The sequence below is a fragment of the Trichechus manatus genome, unplaced genomic scaffold (assembly GCF_000243295.1).
Source record: "Trichechus manatus latirostris isolate Lorelei unplaced genomic scaffold, TriManLat1.0 scaffold00009, whole genome shotgun sequence".
In the NCBI taxonomy this organism is placed as follows: Eukaryota; Metazoa; Chordata; class Mammalia; order Sirenia; family Trichechidae; genus Trichechus; species Trichechus manatus.
This window is the reverse complement of record NW_004443945.1, coordinates 951,813-967,073: the sequence shown is the minus strand read 5'-3', so window position 1 is coordinate 967,073 and position 15,261 is coordinate 951,813.

Genomic DNA, 15,261 nt, shown 5'->3' with positions numbered 1-15,261 from the left:
ACTCGAACCCTGACAAGGCACTGCCACCATCTTTCTATCCTTGGAAAGACCCCTTGGCCACCCCTCCTATTTTTAGGCCCCTGGGTAGTTGAGGAGGTTAGAGAACAGTCACTCTTCCTCCAAGTTGTCCTGTGACTGGACACAGCAGGCTTCGGAATTTCAACAGGAGGAGACTTAGTTGCTTGTAGGTCATTATAAGGTAGCCCCTCTGGGTCCTCTCCATTTCTCTTCCTGCGTCCCCTAGCTCCAAGCCCCGACTTCCTGGGCCTCTCCAAAGCCCCAGTAAACTCCACTGCCAGGGAAGGGAACCAGACTGAGCGAGAGGCTGGGGCAGTGCTTGTTTTAGGGAGCCAGGCAGCCAAGTGGGCAGGAGCCAGCAGGGGCGACTCTATTTGGCACCTGCGCCTGGCCCCTTGGCATTCTCCTCACGTTTCCAGCCCCTGGAAGGATTGATGCATCTGCCTTTGAGCTGTTAGGAAAACGCAGGGGCTGAGGAATAGTTTTTGTGGGCTGGGGGCGGAGGGGGGACGGGTTGAGGCTTCTTCGGAGGATGTCCGATGAGTGGTCACTGCCGCAGGCTTGGCATCTTAATGAGGACTGAGCCCCAACCAGGGAGGGAGAATAAAGCATATGGGCTGGGGCCAGCTCCCTCTGCCCCAGCACCAGAGAAATGACTGCCTTCCCGCTGCTGCCAAGGACAACAACAGGGTCAGATCTCTGGGCCTCTCTAACACATGACAAGGAAATGCCCATGGAAGCCAACCGCCTGATCCCACCAAGCCCTCTTGCTGGGGAGGAGAGGAAGTCCCCCTCACAGGCCACCCAGCCCCTCCACCTCACTCCAAGCACAGAGCTACCTAACAGACTGGCCTTGGCGGAACTGGAGCCTCCCAGGAGCCTCTGACCTGGCCCTTCCTCTGCCAGCTTAAGGGACTGCCGGCAGCCTGGACGTTCTGGCCAGCTGGAGGCAGCAGAAGTGTGGGCATCCCTGTGAGGGTTCAGGACTGCATTATGTGTATGTGGTTTTACTTCTTTTTTAGACCCACAAATGTTTTTACTCAAATAGAAAAGAGCTGTGCTCGGATTATAGGCCACGGGTGGGATTTGGGGATCAGGGGGCTGCTCAGCTGGACTGGGAAGGGAGGGAGGTGAGCTGGGAGTTTGGTGTGGGTCTATCACTGTGCTGTGCCCCTAGCCTCTGGGGACTATTGAGGAAAGCTCTTTGGACTGACCACATCAAGAGAACCCTTTGCTATCTATCTCATAGCAATTATTCCTCTTGTCTTTTTACCTAGAGGCCCTTGCTCTGCTCTGGGAATGTTAATACTGGATCGAAATATACAGTCTAATTTGAGCTGTGTAATGAAGGGAAAGGTGTTCAAGGAGGAAGCGATTTGGTGGGGGAGTGCGGGTGGGGGAGTGTCTTCTGGTTAGATATGAGACTCCACGTCTTCTCCTGTTGGTGCTCTTTTCCCTTTTCCTCCCAAACAGACGCTGCATGGCTTCCGTCGTCTTGGCTGTGTGTTTCTAGAACCTCATACTCATTGATGAGCTGAGAAGTGGGAGTGGAGAGAGGTTGGAGGCTGTTGTGACCACTAGGAATGAGGAATGCGCTAAGCGTTCACATCAGGGCACTGAGTCATCATGGCCTGATGAAAGAACGCAGTTCCTTTGGGAACAGAGAGCACTGAAGGAGAGTAAAATTGTCAGATTGCCCTAGTCTTAGTCCCACAGGCCTCCACGTTGGCCTTGGGGTCATTTCTTTGTCCGTGCCCACTGTAAGCAGCTGCCTATGGAAGAGTCCAAGAAAGACGGTAGCTGAGCAAGGAGCAGGAGGGAGGGACTGCTTTCCTCCTGCCCTTGTCATAGGCTCTTCGCCGAGTCTACTTTGCATGTGAATTTATTAACCTGAGCAGGTGAAAAAAGTGTAAAGTTTTTGTAAGGTGAAGGAGGCAAAGAGTAGGACTGTGGAAATTGCTGAGGTGCTCTTTGGCTCTAAAGGTGTTGGGACTGGAGTGTATTATTCCTCCTGTACTGGGACAGGACTGACAAGACAGTCCTGACCCCACCGTGACTCAGTTTCCCCATTTGCCAAATGAGGGGTGCACTTGCCAATCTCTGGTACCTTCTAGCTCTGACATTCTTAGGTTCTAACAGCACAGAGTACACTGTGTCGTTTTTCTCAGTAACACTCTGGAATGCCTGGACAGCCCTCCTCAGGCCTTGTGTGGGCTAGGGGCGGTTGCCTCTGAGGGCTCACTAGGCCTGGGCAGGGGTGGACACTCCTCTCCTCCCTCACACTTATGTCACAGCAATGCAGAGGCTGAAGTGTCTGAAACTACTCTAGGCCCAAAGGAAAGTTTGGCCTCATTCTCCGTCCTAGCTTTCCCACACACCAGTAAAGCACTGATGAAGGTTCATTTATTTATTTATTTTTAAGAGCTTAATGTGGTTAGACGAGTCTTGAACCGACGTCCCATCCACCAGTATGTCTGCCCAAGTTCACTTCACTCTCACCCCTCCACATCAAATCCACATTTTAAAAGACTAGGCCAGAAGGTCTCTGAGAGCTCAGCTTGAAGCAAGCTCCAGCGTGACTGTGAGTGAATGCTCTGGGCACTCAGGCTGATCTCCTCACCACACCATCCTCACCTATTCCTCTCTTGGACTTGCTAGTGGATGGTCACGTTGGAGTAGGGTGCCAAGGCCAGAGGTTTTCCCAGTTCTTCTTTGCTTTGCATCTGAACCAATGCTGTCCTGCAATTATATTCCTGACCTGTGAGTGGACCTTGGGAGTCACTAAGCCTCCTCCAGTCAACAGACAAAAGACTTGCTTCCTCCTCCACTCAGCAGATCATGCACAAATTATCCGTGGAGAGAGTCCTTCTATTGGAGGCCAAGGAGTCTTGATCCTTCCAGGTTCAAGTTGAACATTACTCTTCTTCTCTGGGGATGCTTACTTTGCGGAATACACTAGTGCAAATATCTTTGGTGCTAAATACTATGGAACCCAACATCAACAGAGGAGCTGACAGCCAATTTTTGGAGCTGCGTGAGACTCGGAAGCAAAAACAAGTCAGTCGTGCCTGGAGGGTACAGGATGCATGAGAAGTTACTTTGGAGTGTGTGGAGTGCAGGAAAGACCATTGAAATTCCTTTTGATCTTAATTATCCAGGTGACCTTGGCCAAGTCAGCTAATTTCTCAGATTATCAGAGTTCTTATGTGAGACAATGAAGAGATTGGAAAAGATATTTTTAAGGACCCTCTCAGTTCCCCCCCAAAAAGAAGAAGAAATTACATTCTGGTTCCTCCTGCTTGTTAGAAATAAGAGTGAAAATGAAATGAAAGATAGGTGATGGGGGGGAGAGAAGAAAAGTTAACTTGCCAAGGAACTGAGTATGGAAGGCAAGTAAGGAAGGCTTGGCTACTGGTAGGTTTGAGGGATGAGGAATATTGATGGAAGAAGCCAGGCAGGCAAGCCAAGACCTGATTTTCAAGCTCTGCCTGGCACCACGGCTGACTTTCAGCAAATTATCCTACCCAATTAGCCGTCCTTCTCCATTCAACACGAACATGTCTGAAGTTGGCTAAGATTATTTCAAGTTATAGAAAAAGGTCTAGCTACTTCCCATGCAGGCCTCTGGCAAGCTGAACTCTGTCTCAAAACCAAGAGATTTTTATCTTTACCTGATAATTTTAAGGGGCTAGGATGTTAGAAAGCAGTCTCTGGTTGGTGCAAACAATTAAGTGCTTGACTACTAACCAAAAAGTTGGCAGTTCAACCCCTCCAGCGGCATCTTTGAAGAAAGGCCTGGCCATCTACTTCTGAAAGGTCACAGCCATGAAAACCCTATGGAGCTCAGTTCTACTCTGCGCACATGGGGTCACCATGGGTCAGAATTGACTTGATGGCAACTGGTTTTGTTCGTTTGCTTTTCTTTTAGGATGTTGGAAAAAGGGTAGTGTTTGAAGTTGCAGACTATTCACAGCCATCCATTTCCATTCAGGAATGACTAATGGCTTCCTTGATCCCCTTCTCCAAACTAAACAGCAGCAGTATTATCCTGACTCTGGAGGTATAGTTACTGCGGTGGGCAGTGCTGAGATTTGGGTTCTTTCCAGTGCTTTGTCTAGATTCTGGAACGTAGAAACACCTATAGATATTTGCTGAATGAACCCATGCGCCAGCAGTCCAGAGAGCTGCCCTCAGATGCCCTTGAGATGTCTGTTGTTAGCTTGGGTTGGGGGCCAGCCTGCTGGAACACCCAATGGTTTTTGCCTTTCTTAGAATGTTTCCCTAACTCAGAGTAAAAACCGACACCTTCGGCTCAGGACTTGAGTGCTGTAGCCACTGTAGTTTTGGTTCCTGGAGCTACATCTTCTTCCTTGATACCAAAGAAATGGGTTTGGCCAACATTTAATAGGTTTTAATAGAAAATGCCAAGTGTTTGTATCATTATCAGAACATCAAGAGAAAACGTTCGTGGTTGTTTAGCGTCACCGGAAGTGCCATCCTAAGGGAAGTGCAGGCGTATGTACATTGTATGCTCGTATCTGTATATTTCATTGGAATGGCTTCAGTGAAGGCCTGCTTGGAGTCAGAGAATTAATTCCATAACTCTTGGGGTTCTTTTTGAGCCTTAGGTTTCTAGGAGATGAGAAATCCGAAGACAGACTGGCCTAAGAGACATTCAGAAAAGTACTGATGGGAAATCTGTCCCCTTGGAAAATTTGACCGTTTGGTGCTCCCTGAATTAAATTATGCTGATGACAACAATTTGAGTGTCTGGAAATCACTATTCCTGGTTGTCTGATAGATCAACTTTCTGCTGCAGTTCAACACAGAGGAACTGTTTCTACCACATCTGGTTTGGGGATTGGTATTGAACGCACAAGCACCACAGGTGAAACCACTCACTAGGAAGGACAAGAGAGAGAATGTGAAATGTCGGTCATCTCCTGCTCTTTCTGAAAGGCATTGCTGACAGTGGTGGAAAAGTATTTACGTCACTGCTGTGGGTATTAAGACTTTTATTCTGAGCATGGACGGCTCTACCCCAAGACCCGAATCTTGACTTCTGACAGGGTCTGTTTGCCTGGTGCATTCTCTCCAAGCATAGTTTCTGTGACTGCCTATGAGAATTCTATGCTTTGCAACATGAGTTGTCTCTGGCCCAAGTCTCAGTGTGCTGACATAGGCACTGTTCTATTTCATGAGGAGATCTATGGCAGTTGGGGGCCCCCTCAAAGTATTTGGAATTCTTGATCGACGTAAGAACACTCAGATCCTCCTTTCTTTTTAGCTAACTACTAAGTTCCAAATATAAAACAAGGCCTGGTTGAGATTTGTAGTAGGAGATTTGTCTTACCCAGTGAGCTGGGCTATTTCTCTTCCATCAGAGCAGGAGTCTGGTAAGTTTTCCTCATAACCAAGGTAAATGCTGATTTGTGTGCAGTGGCATGGCTCAAGTTATGGCCAACAAAGCTAGAAGTTTGTAATAGGAGATGCATCAAGATAACATAAATGAGGAAATATCTATTGGACATCTGCTTCTGAGAAGCATCTAGATACTCCAGTCTTGCTTTTCAGTTTAACATCTTAGGAGAGGAGTTGGTTTCTTCTCACTCTAGCCAATGAGAAATTTAGACATTTTTCTTGGGAGGCCAAAGTTAGCTTGAGAGGCCACATACTACAGTATATTCTGGATGCAACATCGTTAAAAGCCAGTGAGCAATGTGAATATTCAAGTCTAAATCTGGAAGTTATTTCTTTGTTTGAGAAGGGGGCATGGGCGTCATTAATAAACTGATTTTGTAATATGGTAACCGGTAGGGCATCCTCAGATGAATAGCTTCCGTCAATGTTTCCTGGTTTCTTCTTGGAGATCTGACCATGGGCCATCTCCAGGTAGCAGCTGCCTGACTTTTAGCTGATGCCTCAGAGCTCACCTCTGGAGTGAATAAATAAACCTGGCCCAGGTGATTTGATTTCGGCTGTCTTCAGTAAAGAAGATTTTCTTTCATTTTTCTTCGTTTTCCTTTTTACTTCGTCTTTTGTTCCTCTCCCCCGGCTTCCGTGGGACTGACAATCCGGCTTCTCAAACTCCACGGAAGTCTTAATACGAGATGAATCCCAGGACCATAAACAGTTTGGACTTCAAACAGGGAGAAAATTGGTGCTGAATGATTCAGCACACAAAGCAGCAAACTTTCATTTCCTGCGGGCAGGATTGAATTGACTGTTATATTAAGGCTTCTGAAGGAGCCCTGCCCTGGAGTAATTTCAGTGCTGTCAGACAATGTTGACATCTAGATTAACCTCTGTGCAGTGAATTTTACCACACAGCTCATTGAGATGTATGTGGTGTGTCTCTGCAAATCCCTTCTGGAACCCTCAGCGGCCCCCCTCAGCAACACCCTTCTCCCTTCCCCACCCATGGCTCTCTCTGCCCATGAACTCTTAGCCTCCAGGAGCAGACGAGCTGTGGCTGGGATCCAACCCCAGGAGAAGGGGTTTTGACCTCCCTCTGACCACAGTGCTGAGCCAGGCTTTCTGCTCAGTCTGAGTGACGGTGGTTGTCATCATAGCTGTCATCAGGTTTTCCCCGGAGGGGACTGCAAAACAAGCCGTGAAAGCCACTCTGCTGATGACAAAGAGTTTTGCAGCGTATTTTGATGCTACACAAGGTGAAATTGTTTGTAAAGAATGAGTGTGCCCTGAGTCAGCCAGCCCTGCTCTGGGCTCCCCAGCCCTCCAGTGCTTCAAGCACAGATGCAACAAGGGGAAGGCTGCAGCCAGGTGGGGCAGGTGGGTTCATTCCAACAGCAGCTAGTTCAGGCCTCTGACTCTTCCAGTTGTCCTCTCCCAATGCAGGTGTTTCTACGACCCTTACAAGAGAGACAGCCACCAGCTCCTCGCTCTCCTGGCTGGGGCAGAGGATGGAGGTGTCCTTCGAGTCCGAGGTGGTCCCAAGGGCTGGTGGGCTACAGAACGCTTTCTAACTTAGTGTGTCATGCTACATCAAGGCACAGCAGACAATTGAAACCTCAAAGCTGGAATCACAACTTCTCTTTAAACTAGGGCAATTAATGACATCAAAAGTTTTGAGAAAAGCCCCTCAGCTTAGACTCAATCATCTTCAGATTCCATAGCTAGCTGTTCCACATCATCACAGGAGTTTCTGGAAACTTCCCTCAGGATTTTAGAATACTTTAAAGCCCAGAGAACACAATTCTATAGGTTTTACCAACTCTGGTTCTCTCTGAAATTGTTTTTTCCTACTTTTCCTCTTGTCTGTTATATAAGTAATAAGCATCTACTTGTATATTCTTAGATATTTCTTTAGAAGAAATGAAAGTCTTCGACCAAGGACATTGTTTTTATTGACTGGGGAAATAGGTTGCTGGATCCAGCTATCTAACCATAATACGAGGCAAACTTGATGATCTTGTTTAAAAACAATGATCAGTGTTGAATTTTGTTTTAAGTGCTCAAGCTCACTTAATGCAAAATACGTTTGTCTTTCTTTTTTATTATTTATATTACTATATGTGTTCACATGCACACATAAGCACACACGTACACAAACACTTCCCCAACCCTATCGGTAATGCAAACCAATATATGCCCACATTGATTTCTGTGTGCACGCATCTGCAAATAAGTGTGCCCCAGATGTGCTTTTCTTAAACTTATCTAGAGCTCACAGGTTTTTTTTTTCTTTCCAACACACAACCTTTGACTTTTGACACTGTGGATCACTTACAAAATTAGGGCTTTTTCAAAGGACACTGAAACCTGAGTTTTTCAGAACCTTTATATTTATAAGCAGGACTAGTTTTCTTAGAGAAACAAAAACCAAACTGAACCTTGATTCAAATTTTATTTAATTGATTTTCTGGAGGAAAAAGAAAACAATAACTCACTAACTTGAGCCTGAATAACAAAGAGTAACCATAAATTTAAATGTGAAATAATTTAAGCAGATTATTGAACCTCTCTTTGTGCTGAAACAATTAGTCCAACATGAAACTAAACCATTCAAATGATACCTGGCCATGAAGTGAAAGGGTTAGCATAGTGACATGGAAAGCGTATGGGGCTAGCAGTAAACAGGGCTGGACTGGAGGTTACTTGGCTGGGTGACAAGTCACTTCAATTATCTGGGCCTGGGTGGTGGTGTCCTTGGTTTAAACTGCGCAGTTAGCAGCTAGTCCCAGGCCTCTGAAGCTTCGGGTTCCTGTGATGGTGCAACCCAATTTCTGATCTATTGCCCACATCAGTTGTCATTGAAATATATCTTCTCAAGCTCCCACCTACAAGTTTCAAAAGTCACCCTGAAGAGTCAGCCCCGTTTTCATCTTGTTTATCTCTTGGGCTCTCGTTTGAATGCTCTCTAACATCTGAAGTCTTACCGTCCATCCCCTGCCTCTCAACCCACCACTCCTTACAGGCTGAAGTCTCTCTCTGGCAAGTCAAGGAAAGCCCTGGTGTCTCAGCTCCCTCTCTCCTAGCCTAAGCATCAACCAATGATGTGAAGCAGCCGAGGTTTCCGGAGAAAACAAATGTGTTCTCCCAGTCATCCAACGGTCTCTTTCCAGCTCCGAGGACCAAGTGATTAGCTCCTCATTAGCACCTCATCAGCTGCCTTTGCACAAGAGACTCTGGGACAAGAAGCCTATTGAAATGCTGCCTTCTGTCTTTTTGAAGGCGTCCTATCTTTCTGGCTTGATTACAAAAGGTGAACCTTCCTACAAACATGTTTTCCTTCAAAATCCTCTCTGCTTTTTCTGGCTGTTGACTATGCTCAAAAGCCAAGGTTTAATTTTTTTTTCTGGGCCCCTATCAGTGTGGGTGTACTCTATCCCTGCAGACTAGGAGAACCGCATGTCAGCAAAGTGTTTATTTAGTGCAGTGGCTATACTATTGACACGCAGATTTGCAGCGGCATCCAAATCTTGAAGGGAAAAAGTCTTTTTCAATCAAATGAGACCTTTACTGTGATAGCACCAGAAAGATTTATGCCTTTAGGGCAGCACTGGACCTGACAACATGCTCCCTCTCTAGGGAACATTGAGTTGGAAGGAATCACTCCAGGAGCTGGGAGACCAGACCCTCCACTCCTCAAATCACATGTCAGTAGATGTTTTAACGCTGTCCCTTAAATGGCTCTGGAAAACGAAATAGCGAACAATGATCAACTCTCCACATCTACTGCTAAAAACAAATTCATCATGTCTAAGTAAATTTCTTATTTAAAAAAAAAAAAAGTACTTATTTTTATTGTAACTCTGGGGATAGTTTGATATCTTTTTTGGTCTTGCTTCCTCCTAATGTTTTCAATGAGATTTCTAAGAAATGTCACTTGCATTTCTTTAGGGAAGACTTGAGGTCTATTTTCAATGCTGCCTTCGAGATATGCTTCATTTTGAGGTGCACCTTCCTTAAATTCCCCCTGGCATCTGGATTCTAGAGCTTTTGTCACTGACTTTTTTTTTTTTTTTAAATCACCATTGAACATTTAGTGATATGCAAAATATGCACAGAACAGGGGTGTTTTACCCATTTGCCTCTTTCCTTGAAAAGAGATTTTTGGTAGATTTTGTTTTCATACCTGGGACCCAGAATATTTTTGTAGCCCAGTGGCCCCTCCTCCTGTGTTTGACACCTTACTACCCATTGTCTCTTTCATGAGGTTCTATGAATTTAAACTTAATATCTGTGAAGTAAGACAATAGGAAGCTTACTCTATAAATTGGGTTATGAAACTAATTTTTCAGGGAGCACAAGAAGTGATAACAATCCTGAAGCACTATCACTTTCATTCCAGGACCTGCATTTGTACAAGGGGAAATAACCTTAATATGGAAAGAACTGCTCGTGTGAAGAAGAAATGATAAACCACACTTGTAATAGCCTTGAGCACCAACAAATAGATGTGCACAGGATTCCCACTGAGAGACGGGCCTGACTGAAAGTGAAACCCCTGACAATCAATCCTGAGGCCAGATTGTCAAGGTTACCACAGTGATGTCATTTACTTTACAGCCCCTAAAAAAATCCCCGGTGTTTGTGACACCAGCCGCTATTTTTGAAGCACCTTGCAACCGTGACTACGTGGCAAGTTAATGTTTGGCTTGCTATTTCTCTTACATCTCCAAGCAAAAATCAGATGCAGTGCAACTGACTGAATGCTGTGTATGATTTAAAAAAAAAAAGATTTTGACCCCCTCAAGAGAGAAATCAGTATATAGCTAAGTATCCGAATACAAAGAAATTCACAAATGTTTTGCTCAAGTTCAGATGATCTTTCTTCTTCTTTTTTAAAATCTTGGATCCAGTTTTTGTTTGTTTTATATAGAGAAGCAACATTTCTGTTCTGAACCTCTATCCAGGTGATTTTCTTCCTGCAGATATCTGGCAGACAGAAAGCATCCCGGTTTTCTTTGAAATGAGAGTCCAAGTTGGGTTACGACTAGGATTTTAAATTATGATGTGAAATTAGAGAAGGCATGCTGGTTCAGGGTGCTGTTTCATAATCCATCCTGATAATCCACAAGATATGGCCTCCTTCAGAGCCCTGTGAAGGCCTGCCTCCAACAAGCCACTTCACTGTGTAACTGCCTAGCGCCAAGGCTGATTATTTAAGGATTTCAGAGGTATCGCTTGAAAAGAAACTCACTTGTTACGAAGAGTTTGATCCAGTATGTCAACAGGAGAAACAAGAACTTATTTCAATGCTTTTTTTTACCCCTCATCTCAGAGTTTAGTCTTTCTCAGAGACCATTGGGATATTTCCCTTTCAAGACTAGAAAAGATTGACTATAATTCATGTCTGAAAGCAAAGGTTCCCCATGCCCAGTGGAGTTGGAGGAAACCCCAAATGGCACATGTTAATCTTCTGTTACCCCCGCAGCATCAAGGACCCTGCCTGATTAGATGTGTGAGCCATGGCAGGTGAGCTCAAGGGGAATGTCAAAATAAAATGAAAAGAAAGCAAGTTGGGGCAAGAACATTCTCACTTTGTATGTGAGAGAAAAACAGCAGTCCTGTTCTCTCTGGCAAAGACTTGTGTACTGTTAAGGGAAGAATCATGTTCTTTCTCAAGTAGGTTTTACTTTCTGGAATTTCTTGTGTGTGTGTTGGCAGAGGGTTGGGAGACAAATAGGAAGTAGTTGTTTATGAGGTTAGTCTTTCTCTTGAGCACGACAGAAACCCTGCTCAGTTTCTCAGAAGGTGGCAATAAAATTAGGGACGGCAAGAAATTCAGAGGCCCATGTTTCAGTATCTGGTATAGAATTACCCAGATATTTCCTGCAGAAATATTTTATCATAGCAATCCAACTTGATTCTATGTCTGCAATTGATACCAGGAAGAAGAAATCAGAAGCCAGTGCCTCCATACCCTGATGCTACATCAGGTTATAGGCTTCTTTCCAAGCGTTCATGGTCTCTAATTTACATGAGCGAATATGCCACTGGATGGGAGATGGTTTGATTGAGCTTCCCCATCAGTATTTTGGCAATGCATTAATTCCGGCCCACAGAAAAACTAAAGACGATCCAGAGCTGATTTTTGTTTGAAATGGCATAAAAAGGGGGCAACTGAAACATGTTTTGAGGCCCGTCACCTGAAGTCAATCACTGCTGAAAGCGTTTTCAGTTTGATAGGCAAGGTTTCTCACTTCTCCTATCCCAGAGTGTAAATTCTGCCAATGACTCCTGGGTGTCTGTTTTCAGCACCAGGGACAGCAGACACACCCTCAATTGAACCGAGGCCTGAGATCCTGATTGACCTTCCAGGCAAGGGAGGGCGGGTTTTTCTTTTTCTTTTTATCCACTGGGGCCTCGTCGGGGAAGTCTTTGTTTTTAAGTTCAGCTGCTTGCATCTTTTATTTATTTCCATGCCTGGTGGCTCAGCTGTTTCTGTCACGTTCTTGGTCTGCTAACAAATGGTGGGGGTTGGACTAACATCCAGGTCTCCTGGCTCAGAGGAATGGAAAGGAAGACACTTAGACATCATCAGCAGAGGATGCACTTTGGCACAGACACCTTTACAAGGCTCCAGTGACTTGTAAACCCCCAAACTGGGGACTGCTTATTGGCTATAACATTTGTTTTTAAGTTTCTGCACATTTCCACAGTATACAAGTCTATGCTTGACTTGGTGTTCATTTGGAAACAATATTTCACAAGGGTTCATCAGAATCTACAAACTGTGGGGACAGAAAAGACCCAGGGTTCTGTTAGGCATTTTGGAGACTCAGGGCTGGGCACTGTTTTGAATCTCAGCAGCCACCCTTCAACCCTGAGTGCTGCTCAGCAGCTAACTTTGCCTTAATCAATCACAGTACACATGCAAATGGCTCCTTATGGCCTCCATCAGGCCAGACTCAAGGGGTGCACTGAGAAAATGAGAGTAGCAGAAGCACATGTTACCACTGTTCTTTGTAATTGGCCGGTTGGCATATAGCACAATAATATACGGATGTCATCTTAGAGGCGGCGTTGTCTTCCCTTAACTAATCAGCAAGCAGCCTTCTCCCCGTCTTGTCAGGATGGCTTCTGGGCTGGGAAGGCAAGACAGTCACTGAGGATATGATCCTAAGTCTTGTCTTCTGTCTCACAGATGTCAGATTAATGCCACTTAAACTGCCTCTGAAGCATCCAAGACTCTGAACACTCTCCCTCATACTCTGACCTCCTTTTCCTCCTCCCATCAATGTTGCTTATGATAATTCATAATATCTAGTGATGTAAGAACATAAGGATTTATTTTGAAGGATAAATGAGGTGATAGAAGCAGGCCAGTTCTAGATCTCAGAGGAAAAAGCTGAGTGGAACCGTGATCTTCAGCCTTGGAGTGGCTCTGAGGAGACAACGTCTTTTCCCTCCATTCCTTCCTTGTCCTCCTGAGTGAATCCAATTCCGGTGCTCACACAGCACTGGGTTCCTCTAGATTATTCACTTGAGGTCAGGGCAGGGGAGGGCAGAGTCAAAAAATCTCTATTGGAGTCATTTTGAATAGAGGAGATTTGGTTTGTATTTAAATAAAAAGCCATTCCAGTTTAGAAAAAAATACATGCATGAAAGACCAACTGCTACAGGAGAGCCTAATAAGAAAACAATCTTTTTCCTTAGAACAGAGAGCAGGGGAGTTGCAAACTGACTGGTTGCGAACTAATGATTTGCTGGCCAGGGAAAAGGTGGCCAGATACGGAGAGGCAGGGCAGGCACGTTTAGAGTAAAGGTGATGTCAATGAAGCCTCAGAAGGGGGCAGGCCAGAGAATTAAATCCTATAAAAGCTCTCAATACTTTTTCTGAAAAATTCCTAAAATTTTCAAGGGTACCTCTAGCCCTCAGCCTCTTTGGAGGTGAACTCAGTGCTACTTCTGGGTTCTTAAGGCAAATGCCCTACAAACACCAAAGTCTTGTATTTTCCACTCTTAGCCATCATGGGCTGCCATGAGTGGGATTTTTTTCCCCTTCCCTATGTGAAAGGGATTTGTTTTTAGGAGAAGTGTCCTTTAAACATCCAGCTAAAACTGGAGGTAATTTTTTTGCATGAATGGCTTTTTACAGCTAGGTCTATAGCAGAACAAAACTTGTATTAAACTAAGTGCTACTTTACATATCTTATTTCAAGGGAAATGAAGGATTTATTGCCGTGTAAATGATGTACACTGATTTGTTTCCTACTGGACATTACATGTCCCTTTATCTTTAGGCTGATGTTGCACAGCAAATGTCGATATCTGGAAAATCAGCTGGTACCTACTTCAGTGCACTAGTAGGATATTATGTTCTCGGAGAGCAATTTTGAGAATGAAGTCTAGGTGCTGTTGTAACTGATTTCCACCTCCCCATCCCTGAGCTTTCTGTACTAAATATATGTAAAGTGATTATATCTTGTCTGATCTTGTGTATTTGTGTGTGCTTCCCAATGTTGGTATAAACAGATTGCCATTTGAAAGGTTAACTGGGTTATGACAACTGCTGAACAGCAGTGCCTACGGCATGTGGGGAATATATGGTACGTGGGCACATTTGTTCTGAGGCCAAGCTAATCATACAGAGTTTAGGGAAAAAAACAACAGTGTGGATTGGCTTGGGAGAAGCTTAACAATAGATATGGTATTGCTAAGCTATCATTCACTGGTGGGAACCTTGACAGTATTAGTTCTGAGTAGTACTCAACTGGATTTTATGCCTTTTATTTTAATGTTATTGATTGTTTCTTGGTTCTATTTTATGACTTAGAAATATTTCTCCATGATGCTTTTTCTTTTAACAGTCTACTGAAAAGTGATGATCATGTTTGTTTCCCATCATTTGGATCCTAAAGTTGCTGACTTCAAATGCGTGACTGAGGTTTTAGTAAAACTGGGTATTCTGCCTCTTTCTCGAGGTAGTATTTCTCCATTGTTTTTCTTTATGACAAATAAATCCATTGGCTATGCTAAATCTTTTTGCATCTTGGCTAGTCTTAGAGAATCACTTTGCTATAAAAGAATGACTACATTTGCCTTTGTAGAAGAGGCTTATGGTCTAAGTAAAGTCTTATGTAAACGTCCCTTTTTGCAAAAAACATACGAATTCTAACTCAGTCAGATGGCCCCAAGGGTAGAGGGAGAAGAGTTCTCTGTTGATATTAAGGGACGTATTGAAAAGGCAAGTGCCCACCCTTTATCTATTCCCCACCCTGCCCTTTCTCCCTCCCCAACCTCAAAGGAAAACAGAAAATTATTTTTTTAAACTGTATTAATAGTTTATGTTTAATACAAAAGGGTGATTTAATGGTATCACCAAAGGTCACTTCTCCCATTGTGCATGTCCTTCGCTCTCGGCCCCTTAAACCATCACCCCATTCTTCACCCTCATGCTTCCATCCCAGATCAAACCTGTGTCTTCATTGGAATCTGTCAGTGTTCGAGTTAAATGTGGGGGCAGAGATTTAACACCACAACACTAATGAAAACCAACCATTTTTCCACTTTCAAATTGTTAATTACTACAAGAAGGCAAACTCTTTTCTTGTCTTTTGTTTAAAAGCATTTTATACATATATATGTATATATGTGTGTGTATGTATGGACCTATGTATGTATATGCACATGTACATGTATATATGTATATATCCATCTCCAGTATAAATATATCCATGTGAGAGTTGTAAATACTCCTTGGTCATATGTCTGTCTTCCTCATAGAATCATATCTTTAATGTTATGTTAATGACTCCATTTACTGATTGATGA